Genomic DNA, 27,061 nt, shown 5'->3' with positions numbered 1-27,061 from the left:
AGCGTGAAGTGGCGAGAGCGATCAAGCGTGAAGTGGCGAGAGCGATCAAGCGTGAAGTGGCGAGAGCGATCAAGCGTGAAGTGGCGAGAGCGATCAAGCGTGAAGTGGCGAGAGCGATCAAGCGTGAAGTGGCGAGAGCGATCAAGCGTGAAGTGGCGAGAGCGATCAAGCGTGAAGTGGCGAGAGCGATCAAGCGTGAAGTGGCGAGAGCGATCAAGCGTGAAGTGGCGAGAGCGATCAAGCGTGAAGTGGCGAGAGCGATCAAGCGTGAAGTGGCGAGAGCGATCAAGCGTGAAGTGGCGAGAGCGATCAAGCGTGAAGTGGCGAGAGCGATCAAGCGTGAAGTGGCGAGAGCGATCAAGCGTGAAGTGGCGAGAGCGATCAAGCGTGAAGTGGCGAGAGCGCACCAGTTCTTGGTGGGCTTGAATTAATTTTTAATAATCTTCTGTAATCTAAGAAGCGTGGAAAGTGGTATGCTATTTCGAATTTTCCGTCTCCGTTAATTGGAACCTTGTAATCATTTTCCATGCTAAAACCTGCAATTTTTGTAGCGCTCAGGTTATTTGGTGTTATGGAGGCGTAGTTCTTTATGGTTTTTGTAACACCTGGATCTCGCGTCTCATCAATCAAAATGTTGTTAAGCACGAACGTGACTCGTTAAAATTAAATGCACTATTCCATTTCGTCCAAATTGTGCCGCGGCCTGATGCGAGCCATCTGGCTTTGTCAGGGAGCCTCTTATACATACAAACGGCTGTGAAGGCTGTGTGTAGACATCTTGTCGCATTAACGGTATTCTTATCTCTCTTCCGAGCGAATATGGTCCTTGGAGATACAGTGAATAATATTGGTACTTGACTTGAAACGTACAATGATGTCGTACCCCGTCAAAGGAAGCTCCAGCCGGCGACGGGGATAAAATACAAACAGATGTAGAAGTACCAATAAGTCTCTAGAGGTAGGAACAATGTGAAAAGCATTAAGAGTTCCCCTATGTGTTTCAACATTTAATTAAGGAAAACTATTTCAAAGGCAAGACATATTTATTCATAATAGATGCAGTAGAACAATTTTAGACAAATAAGTTATACTCCACTAAGGTACAATAGTAGTATACATGGATAAGCTTAGTACACAAGCTATATGTCATAGGTAAAAGAGATGTATGACGTTCTATGTACTTAACGTGTGAAAAGTAATTTCCTTGATACATTTAAAATAAGAATATCATTGAACATAACAAATAGGCAAAATCTTGCAAAGGATAGGTGCCTAGAAATGTAGAGAACGTATATACAAATAGTGTATATATGTGTACAATATATACACGTGTATACAGTATGTTGAACATAAGAGACGTACTGACGTAGTGTGTGTACAATACAAGTGTGTACAGCACGTACAACATAAGGAACGTAAGAAAATGATTGGTGGATGTTAGTTACTAATAAGCAAATGCAACACTTATCAATAGGAAATAAACATGCGAAATTACGTGTGCAAAGTACAAACAATATGAGAGCATGAGATTAACTCTACACACCCTAATGTTAGGGGTCTACAAAGCAAGGCTAGTGCATCATTTAAGTTTACGTAAATAATGTGCCATGTGTCTCACCTGGGTGCCGATAATGGGTAATATAACCAGATAAACCAATGCTAAGAGACCCGTGAATCCATACTTAAATTTAGAATGTGGCAAGGAAACAAAATTTAAACAGTATACAAGAACTAACATGGGTCAATATGCCACTGAGTCACATTACTCACAAATTTGAACTAAGATAGTTACCCATGATCGACCCCTAGACTGGCCCTGTTAACAAGCTCGTCCAAGGAACTTAGTGAAGTCAAGTGCTTATATAAATAAGCGGGATATAAATCCGCAAGCAAAAAAAAAAGTTCCTAAGAAGGGGAAGGAGGGATGGTCACCAGAAAACTGGATGTTTAGGAGGAGTAAGCCGGATGTTTAGGAGGAGTAAGCCGGATGTGGAGAGGGGAGGGGGTAGGAACACGACACTAACGCCGAAGGCTCACTGAGACGAACACGAGTTCGGTGCAGACTTCATTAACAGAGTCGCTAAACCCAGCTTTATCGCCTATGCTGAGAATTTACTCCATACTTGTGTACTGTGTAGCCTAAATTGCGGAGATACTTCACGCTAACAGGTATTAATGCTCTGCGGTCTTGCAAAAGACTGGTCTAGGTTTAGTTTAGCTTCTTTGCTTAATAAGTTTCTATAGTCAGGCCCATATCTTCAAGTGAAGACGTAATGTAATTTCTTTTTCACGAAAATTTACGAGTTTATCGCTCTGATTGACTATGGTGACTGGGCTTTCTTGATGTAACTTTATATATCTCTAGGCTTGTACGCACCAACAGGTAACTGTATTTCATGCGCGCTGCCATCAATTTTCAGGAAGTGGATCTTGCAGTTTTCTTTGTTGACATTCGGGCATTATACGTTTGAAAATCTACTCCAACTCCAGGGGCGGGAAATGGACCACCCGCAGCAAAAAACCATAACGATACTCTGAGAATTACTTGCGTAAATATCATACATAGGCTACTAAAGGACACACATGCATTTTTTGTTGCTGGCTGCACTCTTTGACCTTTCCCTGGGCTAAGTTAGCCGGAGTCATTCTAGGCTATAGAGTCAATATAGGCTGTAGGAGATCTAATCCCCAGTTGTCACCAGGCTTGTCGGTCGTCACACAGTTACCGCCAGTGCAAGGGCGGATCCAGGATTTTTTTCTGGGAGGGGCACAAGGGCAAAAAATCAACAATAACTGTTAGAAATAAACTCTACAAGTTCAAGTATGTATAGGAAGTTTTATGAAAGTGTCAAAATAATAGAAAAATTAAATGTTTAGTAAAGACAGTTTGCTTTTATGTTTCCGCTAAAGGTATCCAGCACTTCATTAGCATCCATTTTTGCCGCAACGTCTTGATGGATGTGCATTAAAGCCAATCCATTCAAACGCTCTTCTGTCATCCTGTTGCGAAGATATGACTTTAATCGGCGTAAGGTGGAGAAAGATCGTTCGGCAGTGCTAGTAGTCACTGGAAACGTGCACGTTGCTCTTCTGTAGGCATCTGCTGGAGATACTGGGATATTTTCTCTCATCTATTGCCACATTTTTAGCTCTCCCTTCAAAGCTAACAAACAAGGAAGGTCTTCTTTATATACTTCAAGGCCTTGCAAAACATCCTCTACATCTTCGTCGCTGAAGTTATGGGACAGCAACTTTTGCAACTTTCCGATTCTTTGCATGGGAGCGCTAGGGAACCTGGATGACATTTCACTTAACATATAATCTATAAAAGGAATATATACTGAAAGTCGGTAATATTCTTCAACTGACTGACTCTGGAGACTTGCAGTGGTCGTATTAATAAGCTGAACTGCAGAAAGTATATCAATTTCAATGGCTTGTAATGATCGGGATAAGGGCAGCATGATTCCTAAAATATCAGAGAGGATTACCAAGCTTATGAGAAATTCCGACGACATTATAGCTTGGAGCAACGAAAATGGAGATGTAGCACTTCTTCTGTTTACTTGATCTTGATCAGCCATTTTTTGCAATATTTCAGGAAGACATGGCAAGTCGTCCAAAAATGTCAAAACCGCTTCATGTCTTTCCACCCATCTGGTCTCACACATTTTTTTAAAATACATTCTGTTTTTCCTTTGGCAGATGAGCTTGTATTTCTTCTCTGAGGAGATGTATTCGTTGAGCTGAGTCACAAAAAAAGTAGCCCAGGCATTTTAGGGGAAAAAACGACCAAACCTAAAAAATAATAATGTAGTTTTGAAATTTGGCACAGACATTCCTTCGGGTGTTAAAAATTGATCCTAAAAAGTCCCCATCTCTCAGATGCCGGCTTCATACTTTTTTATGGCATTAAGGGCGTAAGTGCCGAAATATGCATATCACGACTGTTTCGCGAAAAATATTCATTCTAATATATCAAAATTTGTTCAAAATTTTAAAGTTAAGACCTCTTAGTCCTTAATCATTCATTTTTATTACTTTATACACCGCAAAAATTATCTTAAAACCTAATTTATACTCAACTAATGGAAGTAAAATGTATCACTGCTCTATACAATCACCAGTTACATCAAATCCACCATGGATAGGCAAAAATATACCTTTATAAAAGTTTTCCGTTATTTTATTAGCTTTAAATTGGTGGGTCAAAAATGTTTATGCGATAATAATTGACTGACATATTAGGATTGCAAGGAACTACTGCACAACAATCGATGGAGGATACCTCTTGCATGTGCTTGTTTGGCCAAGACCTGCTACATTTGGTCAAATATATGAGGCTTATGTTACATTCATCCAAAAACATTTTTCTGTGACAGCAACTGTAGTGTTTGATGGTTATTACAAGTTAACTACTAAAGAGGAAGAGGGAAGGCGGCGTTCTGCAGGGAGGTCTTCCACCGATATTTCAATAGCTGCTAACAATGTTGTTACATCGATGCAAATTGACTTTCTGAGGAATGGCCATAACAAAAATGGGCTCATCAAATTATTAGGTACTTATTTTCGAGCTTCAGGTCATCACGCCATTCAGTGCTCAGGAGATGCTGATACCACTATAGCAGCTATTGCTCTTCAGTATTCAACAAGCTGTTGTGTAAAAGTAATAGCTACTGATACAGACATCCTTGCGATGTTGACTGCGAGGTCAGAAGAAGATGCAAAGATTGAAATTGTCCATTAACCCTCAAGCAAGACAACAGGAAAGATTTACAGTATATCAGCTATTCAGCAGGACATTGTGAAATGAAAAACTATATTTTGTTTTGTCATGCTATGACCGGATCAGATACAACCAGTGCTTTCTTTGGTAAGGGAAAGAAGCAAGCATGGAACATCATCAAGAACGATGTTTCCATTCGGAGAACAGTACATGTTTTTACATGTCAACATGCGGACAAGAAGATCGTTATTGCAGCTTGAGAAAAGTTTGCAATTGCTATGTATCAAGAACATAACTATTCCACTCTGGATGAAATGAGAGTATATATGTATACCTGCAAAATAGCAAAGATACCTGTTAGTGGTTCTTTTCAGCTAGCCTCTCTTCCAACAAACAGTGCCGCATGTGAACAGCATTCTCTTCGGGTTTACCTACAGGTGCAAGAGTGGCTGGGCCATTCATTAGATCCTGTTGAGTGGGGATGGAAAAGTGTGAGTGGCACACTTGTTCCTATAACAACATCCCTTCCTCCAGCTCCAGAACAGCTCCTGAATTTGATATCATGTATCTGTAAAAGTGAATGCAGCTACAAATGCGAGTTTGTGCGGGCTGAACTGCAGTGTGGTATTATGTGTGCCAAATGTCATGGGGCAACATTCACTAATGTTGTTATCAATGATGGTTCTGATGAAGAGGACCTTTAATTGACTGGTTAATTTTTTTTATTGTGTACTTCCATTAATTGATTTTTGATCAGGTTTCATTTTTTTGCTATGTATTATGCAACAATAATGGATGTTAAACAGCTAAGTGCCTTTTACTTCACATCTTATACAAGTTGCGATACAACGAATGAATATTTTTCGCGCAACAGTCATGATATGCATATTTCGGCACTTACGCCCTTATTGCCTTAACAAAGTATGAAGCCGGCATCTGAGAGATTGGGACTTTTTAGGATCAATTTTCAACCCCCAAAGAAACATCTGTGCCAAATTTAAAACCTACATTATTTTTATTTCTGGTAAAATGCTGTAGTCAATATTAATCTAAATTGCTCTCAAGAACGCTTAAACCTGCTAATCAATATAAGGGGGGGGGGGGGGGAGGTTCTTCTAGTAGAACCTGTTGCAGCTAGTTTAGAGGTGTACTTAATAAAATAAAAATTGAAGGGATCATAAGGAACATGAGACTCGTATATTAATACGTTGATCCATTTACACACAAATGTATATATTCTTTGTTACAAAAGTACAAATTGATTATAAAGGTACATCGTGCGCCACAAGCGGTATTACTGAGCGAGTTACACGCTAAATTAAAGTTAAACGTTAAATTAAAGTGAGCACCTACGTTCAGACCAATTCCTCCTCTAGAATATTGGGATCGGCATGGCAAGGCCCAACGCAACGTAACGTAACGTATTAAGCCCCCTGCACAAGGGCAAGAAAACCCGGGTTTAAGGACGTGCATACAGACGTCTCATACACGTGCAACAGAACCAGTAGAGCCCGCGACCCCATACCGGGTAATCAAATGGGGGGAAGGGGTGGCCAGCCAGGAGGCTAATGAAAACCACACTTTACAAGGGCACAGAACCAAAAAAAACAGAAAGAATGGCAATGCAAAACCATCCTGTAACACCCGGGTCGGCAAGCGACGTGTGTTTCCATGCAAGGAGCGAAAGCCAATTTCAAAAGGTGACAGCCAAAAAAAAAAAAACGGTACAGTTAAATTATGGAAACATACGCTTTACTTTACGCAAGTTCCACGGTCACCTCGCGGACAATTTAAGCACCCAAATACATTACCGACCAGACAAGAGAGTGGACAACCGCCATCGAACGCACAACCGACCCACACGAGAGCTAGAGGTGAAAAAGGCCCAGAGGCGATGAGCCTCGGTCGCACCTCGACTTGTCACTGGAGGCGCCACCATCGCAGCGCGGGGAGAAGGGGAAAATAAGCGCTACGTCACAGACCCAGGAGTGGAAAGAGGGGAGGGGGTAGGCGCGAGGCGTGACGTTTAGGCCTAATAACCGAAGAGGTTCTCCGGGCCTCTTCAACCCCGCCCCCTTTTCGAATCCAAAGGCCCTTCAATTTGATTACTGTCCAAACAACACGAGCTTCAGAGTGCGACGGCCAGGAAAATCTTCTAGGGGCGGCGGCCCCGTAGCTTCGTAGATGGTTTCAGAAACGGGCGGCCGGCAGCTGGAGACGATCGCGCAACAAGGCGGCTCCCCCGCGGAGGCGGCCACCATCGGCGCTCCGCTGTGAGGTGGGAGTCGAGCTTCACAGGGGCAAGCAGGCCGATCAAGGCCCGCCCTAGACTGCGGCACCACCATAGGGCGCCCGGCGCACCAGGCATCTCTCGGCCGGGCGAGGCACGCCTCAGCACAGGGCTCGCGCCTCACGCAGAGGGGACCGCCACGGACGACAGGGGTGAGCCTCCGGAGGCGGCAAGTATCTTCACAGCACACTCAGCCTGGCGCTCTCAGAGCCGACGAGGGGCGGCCAGGTGGGCCGCAGGCGACTCGGGGACAGCAACTTCACTTCTCTACTAGGCCAGCCGATCCTGGGAGGCATCGGTGTCAAGCCGACCTCGCAGGGGAGTCCAGTGGCCGACAAGGGCCATGATCAGCGAAGCAAGCGGAGCAGCGGGGCGGGGTGTAAGCCGGCATCACAGTGACTTCACTTCCGGGGCCGCGTCTCGTCGCAGAAGCAGAAGTAGTCCAACTAGCGTTGACGTCCACGCCCGCGCCAAACAGGAGAGGGGTGCAGAGCAAAACAGAATCTCTAGCAAGGGAACAGACGGTCAGCGCTCAGTCTCCACACACGATATTACTTATCAAAACGCAGCGTGCCTCACAGGCTGCTGAGCAAAAAAAAAAAAAAAAACTTACCCACACCTCAAAACAGTAACAGTATTCTCAATTCTCCGACTAAAGAGTTAAATGATTAGATAATAAACATTCCACCACAGCGGTTTAAGAACAGAATAACAGTTCAAACAAGACACTTAAATTATACATATCAGCACATACAAGTAATAATTTATAGCATGAAGAAACCAGGGCCACGAGCTAATTCTAAGTTCATAGGGCCCTGTGATAGCAACAAAAACACAATAATGAATTAAACGTTATAACATCAACACAAGCATGCCGCACCGTACCTAAGCACATAATCGAGCAAGTGACAAAAGTCTAGGGGCGTCAATTACTTGACGTAAGCTTTGAGCTGTGACACGTGCGCCTTGCGGAATTTCCGCTTGGAGTTGAGGTCCTGTAAAAGAACAGTGTTATTTCCTAGCATGCGGGTAATCAAGAAGGGTCCCGCATACGGCGGCAGCAGCTTCACGTTGATCTGCGCAGCCAACGACGGCAGCACGTGGGAACGGCACACAACCAGGTCTCCGACTGAAAAGGGGTGAGCCTTTCTATGACGGTCGTAAGCAGAGGCAACGGCCTTACGTGCTTTTTCCAAATTACAAGCTATGTCGAAACACACGCGATCTAAACCAGACTGTGAAAGCGCGGAGTCCAGCGGCGGCAGGCCCCACAGGTTCAGGAGGGGATGGGTTATCTCTCGCCCAAGAAAAGGGACAGTGGGGGGGGGGGGGGGAACCGGAAGCGGAGTGTATCGCAGTGTTCAGCCCCACGTTAATGAACTCCAGGTCGGCGTCCCAGAGCGTCTGATCTGCTCGGTAGAATGAGGTTAAGATGCCCTTGAGAACTTTGTTTACTCGTTCCGACTGGTTTCCTTGCGGACAATAGGAGGAACTGTAAACCGGCTTGATTGCCCACTCAAAACACATGTCCTTGTATATATTTCTCTGGAAGTACCGAGCGTTGTCGGAGACCAAAATGGCGGGTGCTCTGGAAAACTTCCAGACCTGTTCTCGCAAAGCCTTAACAATCGAGGACGCTTTCATGTTTTTGAGCGGCACAAGCATTACAAATTTCGTAAAGATATCCAAAATCACCAGCAGACATATATTCCCTTTACGTGATCGCGTAAGCAGGCCGAAGATGTCCAGATGGACTGAGTGCCAAGGCGCGATCGGCGGATCAGCGTCATACAAGCCGATCTTTGTGGAATGAAGGGGGCTTCGAAATCTGACAATCATGGCAGCTGCGCACATATTTACGTACGTCGCTGCGCAGTTCTGGCCAAAAGAGGTGAGCCGCGATTCTGCGGTAGGTTTTTTCGATACCCAGGTGCCCGCATGAAAGTAGGATAAAACCATGGGCCTCAGCTGGAGGGGAACAACGGCTTTGCGGGCTCTGCCCGAGCTTCCAGTAAAATACAGGATGTCGCGATCCTCCACGAAGGGAAGCGCTAGGCCCTTCTGTAAATCCTCAAGGACCCCCCGGCAAAGGTCATCGTCCCTCTGGCAATCCTTAAGATTGAAGTATGACTCCGGGAATAGTCTACATACGGATATAAAGTCCGTGGATTCAGGGGGATCGTTGGTGTCTACCACGAACTCCTCTGGAGCAAACATGCGTGACAACGTGTCAGCCACCACGTTGTCCACGCCCTTAACATGATGGATGACGAACTTGAATCGCGACAGGCGAAGAATCCAGCGACCTATCTTGCCCAATTGGTGAGGATGGTTGCACAGCCAGGACAGCGCACTATTGTCTGTGTATAGATCAAAGCATCTGCAATCCAGAAAATATGAAAATTTTTCAACACCAAATAAACACGCGAGCGCCTCTTTTTCATACGTCCCCAAGCACCGTTCTGACTCGAGGAGCGTCCTACTGGCATAAGCTATGGGTCGCAGCTTCCCCTCCTCCATGTGTCCCAAGACCGCGCCCACCGCAATGGAGGACGCATCCACCCAAACTGCGAACCGTTTATCGAAGTCAGGCAGAATTAGCACCGGGGGGGAAGCCATGCGTTCCTTCAGTCGCCTGAACGCCTTCTCTTGCGCGTCACCCCATGCAAAAGGGACTTTTTTTTACATAAGGCATTAAGAGGCGCGCATAGGGTGGCATAATAAGGGATAAAGCGCGCAAAATACCCCAGCATCCCTAAGAAGCGCTGCACGCCCTTTACATTTCGGGGCTGGGGAAAGTCCACAATAGGCGTGATCTTTTCCGGGTCCATGATTAATTGTCCCTTAGATATGACATAGCCAAGGAACTTGACATGGTCCTTCGCCAGGAAGAGCTTACCAGGGTTAACGGTCAAACCCACGTCTCTGAACCGCGTGAACACCTGTCTAAGATGCGCGATGTGTTTCTCTAACGAGTTGCTATAAACGAGTACGTCATAAATGTAATTAAACACAAAGTCGAACTTAAACTCGGCGAGAACGTGATTCAGCACACGACTAAGCGCTTGGCTTCCAAAGCTCACACCCATCGGAATACGATTGTACTGGTACTGTCCAAAAGGCGTGGAAAAGGCTGTGAACTTACGACAGCTCTCGTCCAGTAAGCACTGATGGAAGCTGTGGTTCAAAACAATGACGGAAAATACACTGGCATTGCCCAAATTCTGCAATGCACTTTCGACCGTGGGCAGTGGCCACAAATCGTCCACAATTTTGTGATTTAACAAGGTATAATTATGCACAAGTCGCCACTCTTGGTGCCCCTTTTTGGGGACCAAAAAAGTGGGAGTGCTGAAGTCTGATTTAGACGGCGAGATGACGTCAGCGTCCAACAGCCGTTGTATGATAGTACGCAGGGCCTGCAACTTGAGTGGGGAAACTTTATGGTATCTGCTGCGGACCGGCACTTCGTCCTTCATATAAAATTTATATGGCAGGATATCGCACTTGCCTATGCGATGAGTAATCACGTCCGGAAAATCGTTAATGAGCTGTTCCACGGCTCGCTCAAGGTCACAATCCCTCGCATCGATGTTGTGGAGCACAATGGGCGTCCCACTCTCGTGACGTAACAGTATCTTGACAGAGGGCGCAAAGCCGAAACACAGCTCATGACAATGAACATCAAGGACACATTGTGTCTTGCTTAGACTTCCATTAGTTGAGTATAAATTAGGTTTTAAGATAATTTTTGTGGTGTATAAAGTAATAAAAACGAATGATTAAGGACTAAGGGCCCTTAACTTTAAAATTTTGACCAAATTTTGATATATTAGAATGAATATTTTTCGCGCAACAGTCGTGATATGCATATTACGGCACTTACACCCTTAATGCCTTAAGAAAGTATGAAGCCGGCATCTGAGAGATGGGAATTTTTAGGATCAATTTTTAACACCCAAAGGAACGTCTGTGCCAAATTTCAAAACTACATTATTTTTTTCAGGTAAAACACTAAAATTCCTGGGCTAAAGTTGCTTCACTTGAGATAACTCCTACAGCATTTCTTATGCTGGGTATGGTGTAGGCTGTACTGATAGCTATGTTGAGTCGGTGGCTTGCACAGTGGGTAAAAAAGGCTAAAGGCTGAATACTGGATATTCGTGCCTGAAAACTTTTTATTTTACCGCTCATGTTGGCTCCTCCATCATATGCTTGACCCAGGCACAATGTAGTGTCCAGGTTAAGGTTTTTTCAACGCCTTGAAAATATGGTGAGCAATGTTTTCACCAGTAAGTTCAACAACTTTGACAACTTGACTTGTATTTTGTTTGTATCTACATCGAAATAGCGAATACAAATGGCTGGTTGCTCACAAACAGAAACATATGTGGTCTCATCAACTTTAATGGTAAAATATTTAGACTTTTTAATTTGGTCTACTATTTTGTTTCTGATTAATTCCCCACAGCATTCAATCACGTCATTTTGTGTCGACTTGCTAATGTAGGAAGCGTTTTTCGCACACGTTTTTACATGTTCATTCAATATCTCATCTCCAGCATCAATTTGGAACTTTAACAACGCTCTGAAGTTTCCTTCTTTGTGTCCATAAGAACTTTCCGATTCTAAACTACCGTCATCCCTGTGACCTCTTAACGGTATGTTTTGCCTTCCACATAATATTATGGTTTTTATAATGGGTACTAGTTTTTTATGATTCTCTTCAACAGTTTTCATTTCCTGGGATCTTATTTGGACAACAACATCCATTGATTTTCCCTCCATTACAATCAAAAAATTTTGAGATGCTACCACGTTCGCTTGGTGGTAATTCGTGCTCTCGTATCGATTGCCTTTTTATATCTTGTCAGTGGTTCCGACACCAATTTTTCCAGCTTCACATCATTTGTATCCTTTTCACATCAACCAAAAAGAATGCACATTTTGCACAATCTGCCACCAGCAATTTTACTGTATGCTAGCCATTCATGTCCCTTTAACCAGCTTATTTGAAAAGACCGGTTCTTTTTTCCCCTCACGCACCAGTGGAAACTTAGTCAGTTGTAGGTTGCCAAGTATATTTCAACCACTGGTACCTTTCTTCGTCTGTAAGAACTAACCCGTCTTGTGGTTGATTAGTAGTGTACCTAAAATTAAAAATAGGTAATTAACTGTTTATATACCTACATAGAAGTGCGATTATTATAATTTATTTATAAGAAACTGAAATAGCCTAGCTGTAGCCCGGTAATAACTATTTATTTCATGGTGGTTTTATCTATGCATAGCATGCACTGTTGGGGTGACTGCGAAAGCAGCTCTCTATTCTATAAATGATAGCATGGCATGCCTATGCTTATGTGGCTTCAGGGACGCGCACTGTCCTACACGACATCTAATCTAACCACAGCACAACCATGGGTCGACCGCGCTTGTGCGGGAATTCACTCGCGACGAGTATTCGCTACGTGTGACCGAGGCTTAACACAGAAGCAAGGTGTGTAGGTAAGTAAATGAAGCTGTGGCGAACAAAGAACAAGCTGCACATAGAATAGACGTTGGCGATTCGCAGTCACCCGACTATTTAAAGCCACTTCCTAGAGCTATACAAAATGTTGAAATACACAAAGATTGCGATACCCACCTATATCTCGATCCAGCAAAATGTAACTAGTAGAGGCTGATGCTGCTGATGGGTTTGTTGGCATTGATGTAGTAGCTGCATGCGTGGATGCACATGGGACACCATCAAATTCAATCCCTTTCCCTGTATCTGCAACTGCATCATCGGTTTTTTGTTTTTTGGTAAAGAAAAATGCACTTATGCTCTTTTGCCTTTTCTTGTCTTTATATACACTAATATTACTTGTTACTAGCTAAAACTACACTGAACTAAGTAGGCTACAAAGAGAAGTTTATTTTAGTTTACATAATTAGAACAAGCGCATGAAAATCTCGGCCGGCTATGACCTGTTGCAAGTCGCCACCTGACTCACAATGCGCTGAGTCTCCCTCACCCACGCCCCTCCCCGTGCCCCCCCCCCCCCACCTGATACTCACCCGCGCCCCTCACCGCCCCTCACCGCCCCGACCCTAGCTGATTATCATCTTTCATTTGCAAGTGCGTGAAAGGGATGCAACGAACAAAATTCGCAATTCCAGCCAGAAATAGACAAGAGTTTCATTCATGTTCTTTCTGTTATTTTATTCATATATTTTAACAACTCTAATAATTTGATTTGCTTCTATGTATGTACTGTGATGGAATCTCCACAGTACACAAAAATACCGTCTGGGGGGCAAGGGGCCCAGATGTCTTACGCCACACAAGGATTGCTAAAAGAATTTGCAAAAAATGAAAAAAAATATAAGCCATTGGCCAAAAATAAATACTTAGAATCATTTCGGGAGAATCAAGCAAAAAAAAACTCACTCAAATGGCGGTATGAAGTTAACAAATGTACCACATAATCAAGTAGATTAAACAACACACACAACTACAATTTTTACATGATGCTGACCACAAACGATGAAGGGCAAGACAAAGGTGACCTACCTCTAAGTAGGAGGATCATAGATATTAACACCAACTTGGTAGGCAAAATTATACAAATACATGGACAGTTCCAAAATAATAAATAATATAGTTAAATTAAAAAAAATGTAAGTTATTTAAATTTCGCTTTCAAAATGTTTACCGTCCACATTCATCCACACCCACACACGCACACACACACACACACACTCGCACACACACACACACACTCGCACACACACACACTCGCACACACACACTCGCACACACACACACACTCGCACACACACACACACTCGCACACACACACACACTCGCACACACACACACACTCGCACACACACACACACTCGCACACACACACACACACACACACACTCACTCGCACACACACACACACTCGCACACACACACTCGCACACACACACACACACACACACACGCGCACACACACACACACACACACACACACACACACACACACACACAGAGACAGATACATATCAGGGTGGGTATTTTCCGAAAGTTAAAATTTGTTCCCACCCCCTAATCTTGTTCTAATCAACAATAAAGGCTTTACAAAATTTTCACTTGAATTGGACAACTATTAGGCTTGCTCAAATTCCTTGAAGTTTAAACACTTCTGGTAATAACATGAAAAATTTAAAATATATATTTTTTTAATAACTCAAATGTTTGTATAAGGGAAACACATTTTAATTAGAGCCTTAATTTCTATAGAATCAATACATAATGTGAACAAACATACATTGAACATTACTTTTTTCTAATACAGCATTTAGTAGCAGTTGGGTATTTTCTATGGTCTTCGGCAATGATCTGTAAAACAAATTGTTTCTCATTTTCATCTTTTGTCAGAGTGTTATTATATTCCTGAATTAGTTTAACACCTCTTTCCGCAGCATCATTCACAACAAGCTTTTCAAGCTTTTCAATTCCACTTTTGTAACCAGGATCATCCTTCCATGTTGAAGGATCTTTGTCGAGGAAATTGGTGCTGATAGAAAATCTTGAAAAGAAATTTTTTGTAACAGAATTACTTTCACATTAAAATTATAACATTTGATAAATTGTGGTTTGATAAAGTGTGGTTAGGTCTGCATCCAGCCCTTGGACCCTGTCTGCGAACAAGCCCGAATCAAACATGATCAGAACTGGTTCACAGACAGCAAAGTAGGCAGAAAATTCCCACTAAAAACGATGATGGTTGGGGAATAAAATGTGTCAAAAAATCACCATACAGGGAGATGGCTTCTACCGTCAGCCAGGCTGTGGAGCTAGCGTACACGCGGTTGTTTCCATAATTTAAAAAGATTAGAAAATATTATTAACAAAGCATGACTATTTCTACGAGGTACGTAGACTGACTAATTACTATAAAGTTGTAGGGACCGCATCCCTTGCACGGCTGATTAAATTTTTGAACAACAACTGGAGTGAAGTCTTGTTGTGTGGCTTGCCGACGATGTGGTGTGGTCAGTCTGCTCTCACAGCACGAAGTATCTTTGGGGCGGCAGCGACTCGTAATTAAAAGCAGCTAATGGTTTTCAACAGAAGGTGGGGAGACTTTGGCTTCCGGACGGAAAGGTTCCGAAGATTTCCGAGGGGGTGGTCGAGAAATACTGACTTCGATATCTCGAAGTTGGTGTTACTGGCCGATTTTTAGCGTGACCTATTGAGGGGTGTCCGAAACAAGGAGAGATCGGCTCACACAAGCCGACTGCTAAAGCATTGAGCTTATGTAGGGGACTAGTGCAGGCATTTAGTGGGCGTTCAAACGCCCAGGGGAAATAACTCGCAAATCTGCCACGAGAGGGCAGAGGCAGTGCCTTCACAGACCGATGGCGTGACCTCGAGGCAGGCCGGGGTTGGTGACCGGCCATTGAACTGGGCATGGCTCCCGGGAAATGACCTAGTGTGGCGTGGGGGGGGGGGGGAGGAATGGGAAATGTGCTGCTGCCAGTGGGAAATTCTCTCGGCAGGGGCCCGAGGCGTGCCGAAATGTAAGTTGCGGGTGTGCCTGAAATCGCTCGCGTAAGGCTGGCTCTCAGAACCTAGCTGCTTCAATAGCTTGCAGGACATAGCACTTCTTGTCATGACTCGAGCTTGCAGGACATAGCACTTCTTGTCATGGCTCGAGCTTGCAGGACATAAGCACTTCTTGTCATGGCTCGGAGGAGAATTACAGGCGACTGCTTCTAAGCAGGGATAAGACTAGCGCACTTGCTGAGTCATTAGATGGTTGGCAAAATTAGATTTAGTGCTGGGAAAAAATTGGGGAGACTGGCCTGACAAAGATTAAACGGGAGTGTACCGGAGGCTGAAAAAATTTAATTTTTTTTTTAGCCGCATAAATGTCTGGCAAAATTATTTTTCAAAACTTCAAATGTAGAATTGTGCCAAAAATACTAATTGGCGGCACAGGTGTTATTTGCTTATCAATGATAGAAGAATTTTCATCTTCGTCATCACTGTGGAAGGTTTTTGAAGTGGAGGGATTAGCCATGGCAACAGAAGTTGTTTCCCGTTGTGTTTGGTCACATGCATGTTGGAAGTTGCAGACATTGCAGCACTAGTGTATGCTAGACGCTGGCCAGATTCATAACACTGGTCTACTCTTGTTTCTGGTCCACACTGCTGTTCGTAGCTGGAAGAAAATCCAGCTCAGTGAAAATATTTTTATTCAGTGGCTATATCCCTGTACATTCAAAACCTGATTTTGCTATATCCATTCTGCATATTTTTGAGAAAGCATTTCCTACCAATTCACAGATATCTTGTTCAGTAATTTTTAACCCTTATCTGCCATAACACAGGTCTACAACCAAAATTTTGATTTGATAAAAGTGGCTAATCTTTATGTTTTTGGGTGTGTTGAAACTGAAAATGATGTCCATTTTTCTCTATCACATACAGTTTTTTTTTCAGAACCATATAACATAATAGCAGGTGTGTAGCATACCTAAATGTATATAATAGATGTGGAAAGTGTAGTGTTTGTTCTCCCTTGAAAGTTTGGTAATATGTTAAACAATAAATACAATAACATAAAATAACATAAAATACAATACAAATACAAAATACACTATACTAAATTAAACCATAAGTAATAAATTCTAATATCACTCACCCTCAGTGGAGGTTGTAGGCATGAAGCTCCAGACACAACCTGTACAGACAGAAACTGCGATAAAAGAACGCAAATCGGCTGACTGTTTTAGGTTTTTCCATGTTTAACAATACCAAATATAAAAGTCCATACACATATCAGAGTGGCAGAGTATGCAATCATTTCACTAAAAAAGTTATCTTTTTTTCTTGGAAAGTTTGGCGTGTGCGCCTCCGTGTATAGGACGCTTCAGATGAATCACGATGTAGCATCCAACAATAGTCTGCTAGCATATTCACAATTCCACCTACCTTGATACCTATGTTCCATCTCTTTGATGTTCTCATCCACGGTTAGAAAAAAATTGTGTATCTGCAAAAAGTTTTCTGATGTCTGGACCTACAAAGATCCCTTCTTTCAGCTTGGCGTCACTTAAACCAGGAAACACGGAGCATAAGTTATTGAAACATGCACCTGCTTGATTGAGAGACTTAACGAATTGTTTCATCAACCCGAGCTTTATGTGTAGAGGAGGTAGGATTTTGTCAGAAGGAACCAAACTGTCTCTGATTACATTCTTTTCGCCTGGCAACAGGAAATCCTTTGATGGGCAGTCTTTTTTTTTTTCCAGTGGGAATTTCGCTCACGGCCATCCCATAAGAATAAAAAACAAGGAAACTTTGAGTACCCAGATTGATGACGTAACAGCGTGGTGATTACTTTCAAGTCTCCACAGATCAACCACTTATGCTCATTATAACGAATTCTGTTGAGAAGTAATGTGAAATTGTCATATGTTTCTTTTAAATGTAGCGAATGGCCAACTGGCACTGAGGCATATGTATTTCCATCGTGTAATAAAACGGCCTTATAACTTCTCTTCGAAGAGTCAATGAATAAAACCATTGATTTGAGTCGTATTGTACACCAAATTGGCCCATCAGTCCAGGAATGTCTGTACACAGGGTGTCTACAGAAGTGACAAAATCAATTTTAGTGACTTTTTAGTGACCTTTTCAGTGACTTTAACGGACCTAAATGGCAACTTTTTTTTTTTCGGATTTTTTTTGTACTTTTGACTAAACTAATTGACACTTTTACAAAAATATTACACATTAGGCATAACAATTATGCCTAAAAACTACCAATGACCTCCAAAATTTAAAATGACATGTTATCCTGAGAAGATTGTGATTTACTATACTTACTTTCTGAAATTAAAAAATTCTACAACGTGATTTGCCTACACTGATAAAACATTTCAACGGTAGGCTAACGTATATTATTTTTGATAGGTAGATGTTATACTAGTTCGTCAACTTCTGGCAATGAATCGTCTCTTTTTTAATGTTCATCTCACAAATAAATAGTGTCTATAAAGTCCTAACTGGCCTATAATACTGATATGAATGAATAAAACCTTGGAAAAAGACACACTTAATTTTGTAAATGATTGCACACAAAGTTATACCTATGTATATCAGTCTTCTAAACAAAAACACTCCTGTTTTAAACTTTTTTATCGGTTTTTTCAGATTTGGTATCTTGAGTTCCAGTGTCTTTATCTCTTCCTTACTCTGCTCCACAATTCTTTTTTACACATTTCCAGTTCCTTCAATTCTGAGGTTTTTCTTTTCTTCTCTTGTTCTTCTGCACTCTTTTTCTCCTGTTTGGATTTTAGAGCTTCTTGTCGTCTCTCAGATGTATTTCTAACAGCCAAAATTAAAGATTTTGTAATAACCAGGTCAGATAATTTCCCAACTAAAGAAATTGCATCATAAATACTGTGTAGAGCAACTAGAGAGTCTTCCTCTAAATTCTCTACAAGGCACTCCTTGTTGACAGAGAAGCCTCTTTCTACTGCAGCATTCCCATGGTACATGACTAGTATTTTCTGGAAAAATGTAATCAATCTACTACTGTCCATTCTGGAATCTGTATGTAGATTGACAAGGAATGTATCTAATTTTTGTGTTTTCCTATCAAATTTTTTCACAGCATTTTGGACTTCTGGAGTTTCACAAAATCGCAGGTACTCTCTCTTGACACAGTCTGCATTTGATGCTGCAATCTGATTCTTTTCTACAAAAGCTTCAAGTGAAATATTAATCCTAGAAGTTCTCAAAACTTCACTTGAAATAATAGTAGGAGACAGGAAGGATGCTCCCTTAACAATTTTAAATTTCAAAGGGCATTTCAGACAGAGTTTGCCAAAAAGATGTTGGAGGAATGTTTTGCACTCATTTTTGAAGAGCATGATTTAAACATCTTTACAATTCTTTAATGCAGACTTTGCACCAAATCCAATGTCTACATTTTGTACAGATTTCAGAAGTTCAAGATCTTTTGGACTGAGAGCAATCATTTTGGTTGCACTGCTGCAATCAACTAAAACAGACTTCTTGAAAAACCTACAAGCTAAGCTATACACCAAAGAGTGTAGTTCCTCATACAGAAAAGGTAGCAATGGGTCATTTGATTGAAATATAGTCAAAAAAGGTTCCAACTGCAAGGAAACTGACAACATGAACTCTAGTTTTGGCAAAAGCAATGGATCAGCCAAAAAATGCTTTTATCTTCAATAAGTTCTCAGTCAGGTGGATGCTTTTCAACAGCAGCAACATACTTCTTTAGGAACTGCAACATCTCGATGGCCCTCTTCAAAACTATGGAATTTTCCACCCATCTTATTTAACAAAACTTCAAGCGAAACAGTACAGAGCTAGTGAGTGACCTTTGTGTATGCTGAACGCCTTGATGGAAAAAATATTGGTACAGAGCACGAAGAAACTCTTGTACTTTCCAGCCAGATTCTTTATGAGCTGTCTTTATCTAAGCCTCTTGCACAATGTGCAGAGAGCATGTCCCAACATCAAATAATTTTCTTTCGTCACCATCATCTGACAAACACTTCTACAGTATATCTCTGAGAAACTTCAAATTTACATTAGGACCATCTAATGAAATCTGAATGATATTCTGTAAACTCAATCCCCATTTAGTGATCCCCAACATAAATGCATTGACCAAGTCCTCTGCAGTGGCACTGTTTAGGAAGACAGATGATCCCAGTACTGCACAACAAGATCCATTTGACTTTTCTGAGAAACTTGATTTAAACTTTTCATCAAATGAAACTGTGTAAAACTGTACCATTTTAACATTATCAACAAAAATTTTCTGAAAAAAGGGCCCAAGTCCATAGGTAATCACATATGATAATTTATCTTTGTGCATTTTGAAATTTTGGGCCACTGCACTGTCTGCAAACATCAAAGCAAACAAATCACTTGTACTGCCACCACTTCTTTTGGACACATGACACAATTTAAAGACCAAAGTATTTCTACCTTTGTAACTTCATCTTTAATAAGATATGGTTTGATGTCTGCAATAGGCTTACAATCTGAAATACGGGAACAAGTAGTGCCTGCAACTGATGAACTGGTAGGGCTTAATTCACAGGTCAATGTATCAAGAGTTTTTGATAGAGGCTGTGCACTGGACGTACTTGTCTGGGCCAGTAAAGTGGAAGCACCAGAAGTGCCAGATGTACTTGGTTTGGATAAATCATCTTGATACCATGCTGTGTCTCTCTGTTCTGTGTTTAAGGATAGTTTACTGGAGAAATTTATTCTCGACTATTCAGCAGAAAGAAAGCCAGCCACTAACTGCGAGTGACATTTCACTTTTTCATGTACGTTTACTGAGTTGACCCTTGCTTGAGAAACATCAAAATCTGTCCTAGAAGTACTGCAATGAGCTCTGAATTTGTCACGTTTCACTTTTTCATGTACGTTTACTGAGTTGACCCTTGCTTGAGAAACATCAAAATCTGTCCTAGAAGTACTGCAATGAGCTCTGAATTTGTCACTTTCAACTCGCCTTAACCACATTTTCCACGTACTTGCAAACGTTTGGTCATACCAACTCTCTTGAAAGCTACACTTCCCTGGCATTTTAATTCAACCTTAAGAGCCAGCTGGCCTATTTACATTATAGAGAAACCTGTAGTTCAAGTCCAGTTTAGTGAAAAACCAACTTCAAGTTCTATAACACAAATAAAGGTTCATTTCTCACAAACTACTGTTTATCCATTGAGCTAGTTTTTTTAAATTTTATTTCGAATTGGCAAAACAGGTTATGCACACATTTGTACGTAATTTGCGGCACTATCACATTTCTTTGATTTTCGGCAATGTATATGCAAATAAAGATCACAAACACGTAAACAAAAACACATTTTGAGTTATTTTATGATGCACATGAAGACCCGTACTTTACTACATAGATAAGTTCCCAGTGATATTATTTACATAAGTTTTTACCAAGTGTGACAACAAATAGACGCGGAGACGGAAAGCATCGTTATCGTAACAAGGTGTGCGTACCGTATTTACTCGCACAATCGTCACAGCAGTTTTACGAAAAAAAGTTAGCTCCGACCATTTAGTAAAAATTAAAAAAAATTTTTTTTTAATGTAAAACTTGTTTATGACGTTCTCACACATAGATTTCCTATTAAATGTGATAGAACGTTTTGATCCCGCCATTTTCTCTGTACTGTCTTTTTTTTATGTTGGAATAAATTATTTGTTAAGAAATTACCATTTATTTATTTAATTAACATGAATACGAAGTTTTATGATGTGTAAATTCTCTTTCAGTTAAATTTTCAATCATTTTTTCAGTCGCCGCTGTGTTTGTTTATGTTGATGCATGTGTAGTGTGAGCACACACAGTCGAATATGGATATCGATAGGTTGCCGCTGTGCTTGGTTATGTTGATGCATGTATAGAGTGCGTGCACGTAGTCAAGTACGGATATTGATAGGTCGCTGCTGTGTTTGGTTACGTTGATGCATGTATAGAGTGCGTGCACGTAGTCAAGTACGGATATCGATAGGTCGCCGCTGTGTTTGGTTATGTTGATGCATGTATAGAGTGCGTGCACGTAGTCAAGTACGGATATCGATAGGTCGCCGCTGTGTTTGGTTATGTTGATGCATGTATAGAGTGCGTGCACGTAGTCAATTACGGATATCGATAGGTCGCCGCTGTGTTTGGTTATGTTGATGCCTGTATAGAGTGTGCGCACGTAGTTAAATACGGATATCGATAGGTTGCCGATTGCATTCAGCGCACGCACTCTGCCTGGTTCCAAGTAAACTATATTTGATAGTCCGCACTCACATTCCTTCCTCCCACACGGCCACGCCACATGAAAACAGGCTGTTCCGATCGCGCCTCAGTCGCAGTCAATAAATTACTGTGCGACGATTATGCACTGGCGACGATTATACAAGTAATTACGGTAGTATACTGTAACATCTATGGTTTGAAAACCTCTGAATCCTCGTACAAATACGAGGCTTTTCATACGTTAGGCAATGCTAGACTCGTACGGCCTGTGTCCTAAAAAACAAAACAACGAAAATGAACATAGCATGAAAATCAGCTTGGCATTGAATTTCACCACTGCATTTCATGGTATCTTATTTCAGCACTTTGTTCTTCTATCACAGACCAAACCATACTAAAGAACGAAAAATACGTCTGTGCCAATTACACAGTCACTTAGTGTCCAATAAATACACGTGAAAATACGTCAATAGAAATATTTTTCGTAAGCTTGTACCGAATTCCATGACTTTTTAGTGACTTCGTGACCTCACATCAAAATTCGTTACTTTTTCGTTACTTTCGTGACTTTTGTGACTTGTAGACACCCTGTTACAGTACACAAGATTCTCATCCTGTGCAAAGTAAGGCACAAAAACTGTTTCGCGATGTCGATACCATTAAGATGTGCCTGGTTGTAATAAATATTTGTTTTTAAGGCAGGAGCAAAGTAACTGAGCAGCATCTTTCTAAAGTCTAAGACCTTGCACTAAGTCGTTCAACTCCTGTTGTGAAAAAAGCTGCGGTTCGTTATCGGAACTGTCTGGTTCGAAATCACTGTTTGATTCATACTTTTCCACATTTGAAGCTTCCCCCTCTGTTTCCCAATCAAGGCTCTCCAAGTCATCAGGGTGCTGAGGAACTGGCAATTCCGGACCGTGTGGTACCGGACGACTAGCAGATTCAAGATAAGGGTAGTTTATGAGCTTCTGTTTTTTGGAATTAACCTTGAACATCACAGGTACACAAGTAACAGTCATCCCCATGGTTTTCTTGCTCTCTCAACATCATTGGGATAGCAAAACTAACAATTTTGCTTCTCGTTTGTACCACAAGAGCAGTTTTTCTACGCAGCTATGGCATACTTTGTGAGGAGCTCACACTTGATCACCTATTCTTAACCCGAAATATGCATAATATACCTTCTTGATGAAATAGTATATATTTCGTTGGTATTTCTTGATTGTATACTCACCACAGATAAATTTTGAAGGACTTGATGTTTCATAAAGAGGATTATGGTTGCACTGCAGAAACCGCACATGGAAAAGATCCTCATGATGGAATTGGTGGTGAGGTTAAAAGAGTACTATTCAGAGCTGAACTACAGAAGAAAATCTATGTGAATTCTGCAGAGAGGTTTGCTAATGCAGCTGCACTTTTAGTACCATCTGTTAACATTATTTATGTACCTAAGCCAATTATTCATGAAGAAAATGTGACAAAACTTAAGGCACATTGGGAAAGCTGTGTAAATATTCTTGGCATAAGGAATTTCCACAGTGCACTGCTACATGATCAAGATTGGTTGCTGCTTTTGAAGGATTCCTGCTTTTCATGCAAAGAAAGCGAAGGTCAACTTTTCTAAATTAAAACCAAGCAGTCTCTTTGTTTTGAACATTCTCATTTAGTTGAGACTGAGCTTTGTGAAGAAGTGAATTCAGGGGCAGAATGTACACAAAGTATTTTTGAAAACACTTACGTGTTAGCAATATTTTCCTCACAAAACCAGTGCTCACATTATAGATACTTATGCATAGTACCAGAAGTGCTAGAGAATGAAGAATACAAGGTTGTCGGACTGAAATATTTGGACACTAAACAAACTGTATTTAAGTGCAATGAAATGATGTTCCTGTAATTTCTAAAAGTGATATTATAAGCATTGTCCCAAAACCCCGAATAATGGGAACAGAACATGTAAGATATCATTTTGATATTCCAGTTGACATAAAGGAAGCTTAGAAGTGTTTGTATTTATAAAGTTTCATCATCTTTGTGTTTAAGGAACAAAAATTTTCTGTTTGTAAGATAAGTGAATATATGTGACATATTGTTCCTTCCGTAACGTGGTATGTACGGAAAATCTTTACTTTAATTTGTTTGAATATCAATACAAAATTTCTGTGTTGTGTTAATATAAGTTTATACATGGATGCATCTTTAATAAAAATTATAATCTCGTTGGAATTATAAAAGAGCAGATATTTAACACTGGTTGAACACCTGTTCTTTAAATGTCATTTCTTATTCCTTCCGTAACATAACAAAAAAAAATTAATTACTTGAAATTCTCAGGTGCTACATTTAAGTAAACCATGGTAAGGTAGAATGTTGATGTAAAGTGTTTTGCTGCATAAATGTCAAAATTCTATTTGTTTTCAGTTTTCTGTAACATTGATATGTACATGGGTGAGTCTTCCTTCCGTAACACATTTAATACCATGGCTTGACCCTGAAATAAAATTTATTAAAGTCCGTGCTTTAGATTTGATACTTGATTGAAGAATATTTAATGTATGCAAGTGTGACCAATCAACAGCAGGCACATTGAAATCACCTAATATTAATAAATTATTAAAAGTATTTGTCAGTTTACCTTCAATATCATCAAAATAAGATGCATATAGAGAAGGAGATGTTTGTGGGGGAATATAAATATTGCCAATGGTTATGGACTTTGATTTATGGGTTTTTATTTTCATCCAAACGGCTTCAACACCTGGGTGATCGAAATCATGCAATGGCATTACATTTTAAATTTATATTTATTTACTGAAATCAAGACACCGCCACTTTTTCCATCAATTTTAGGGTAGGGTCTCTATCTGACCTGAATATGATATAATTGTCATTAAAATAATGAGAGTTATTGCTGTTGTTGGTGAACCATGTTTCAGTCAGACATATTATATCTTGGTCAGTACTTAAAGATATTATCAAAAAATTGAACAACTTTTGTCCGTAAGCCCTTGGCATTTTGATAAAAAAATTTTACATTCAGAGGAAACAGACACATTCATAACAGACTTTAGCTAAGGTGGTCCTCCTGTCACCTTCATGGAAGACATTTCTTTCAGGCTGCAAGCAGTACTGATGGTTGATTCCTGACTCTCACTGGTTGATTTGTGGATAACAGGATTGGTTATCAGGTTTGTAGAGATTTGATCATTATGTAGTTTTCCGTAAAATGGACTAATGAGAGAACTGTTGGGCCAGAAAACTGCGATAAATTCTGTAAAAATCCTTTTTCAATACTGAGTCATGGAAGGAAGCGTAGGTGTTGGACTGGAGCAGAGTTTAACTACTTTAACCTGAGTAAGATTAAGTTCTTGTGTAATGTTATCAACTATTTCTTTCTCTTGAACTGATGGGTCCAAGCGAGTTACAAAAAGTGCTTTAGTTCTTATGACTGAATGCTTAACGATGGTTTTTAAAGAGGAAGTATTCCTGATTCCAGCTTGCATAGGTATTCTTTTCTTTTCACTTGTAGAGGATAATATAGCTTGTTCACGTTTGAGTTGGACTTGCGACTGTTTTTCACTAAGGTGAAACCTTGGTCGTCGACCTGCTGGTTGTTACGGTTGGGCAGGATGTTATTATCAGAATGAGAGTCCCGCTGAATTGTAAGTTGGTGAGCCATCCCGGTTGCCATGTGAGCCGACAGAAGATGCGACATGTCTTGATGCCTGATCATGTTTACTGATGGCACTCGCTTTCATTACAACTGTACTATAAAACTTTTGAAAATAATTTTGACGATTCAGCTGTTGCTTTACTTGAAATATTTAATTTTTTAAGTCACTTATTTTGTTTCTTGAATCATTTAGAAGCTTTTTATTACTTGATTCTCACTTCTCAGTTCATCAACTTTACTACATAATATTTTATTGAAATCCAATAATTCATTTAACTTACTTGATTCCATTGTAGGAGCTATAGAGACGGCCGTTGAAGATTCCTTCCTGGTTAATAAACACTTCAGAGGAGAGTTCTTGTTTTTATTCATATCTTCATTAGAAATGATGGTACAGGTTAAAGATTCATTATATTTGGGCATTGGAAACCCCAGAAATTCCTGACATTCATTTATTGACGAGTTAATCTTAAAACTATCACTATGTATTTTGTGTTGGAGAAAAAATTTCATAACTGCCAACGCGCGAGTGCACAAGTAGAGCAACCGACCGCGACTGTGATCACAAGGATCAGCAGTTGCATCATCTTCTGAGGAACTTACTGAAAGTATCTTCTTCCGACACTTTCTTTTCTGTCAGGAATCTAAATAATGTTTCTTTTTTATTTGACATTATTTTTTTTTACCAACAGCCTTTTTTGTCCTAGGTTCTTGAAGGCTTTTCTTTTGGGAAGTTGAAGTTAGAACATGAGAATGCCTTTTCCTTCTAGGCCTAGTCTTTGACTCTATGGGTACCCGAGAAATTAATTTTGGCACTGGAGCAACATCCTGCAAAGCACTTGAAGGACCTGCACTGGAAAGTGTAAAATCCATATTAGGTGAGACAGTTATTCAGAAGTGACAGTGGTAATATTTTCAATGCCTTCTTCTGTAATAGATATTTTCACCTCTTGTAGGAAACTTCCTCTTCAGCAGAAATATCAGGAAATAGAGGACAATTCCCGTTTTCCAAAAACCATTAACTGCCTTCTGAATTGTCGCTGCCTTCTGAATTGTCGCTGCCTTCTGAATTGTCGCTGCCTTCATAAATGCAATGTTGAAGAGTCCTGAAAGTTCATCTGGACTGAGTTTTTCGTGGGGATGATTTACCATCCATCTTCTGCATGCTTTGTGATGTGCCTTCTTTAGGGGTGCATAGGAAGAAACATCCAAATGCTGCATTTGATACAATGTGTGTGAAGGCAGAGTATGATAATTCCATTTTGACGACAAAATTCATATGACTCAAGAGCAACGTGGCTGAAATGGTTGTGCGGAATAAGCAAAATTGGATTGTTAGGATCTAGTTTACAAAAGGAACTGAAATGTGTCAGTCATGCTAAACAAAAAGATCTTCATTTATCCGGCTTGACGTGCAGCAATGATATAAAGAACCTGGGGACCTCTGTTGTTCAAGGCACTAAACCCACTGGTGAAAAATATCATGACAAAATTTGTCAAATCTGAGAAGCTGGACTCTTCTAGTAAGGTCACGGGTATTGATCTTTCTGATAAAAATA

The sequence above is a fragment of the Bacillus rossius genome, chromosome 3 (assembly GCF_032445375.1).
Source record: "Bacillus rossius redtenbacheri isolate Brsri chromosome 3, Brsri_v3, whole genome shotgun sequence".
Lineage (NCBI taxonomy): Eukaryota > Metazoa > Arthropoda > Insecta > Phasmatodea > Bacillidae > Bacillus > Bacillus rossius.
The sequence above is the reverse complement of the archived record's forward strand: the minus strand, read 5'-3'. Positions refer to the sequence as shown.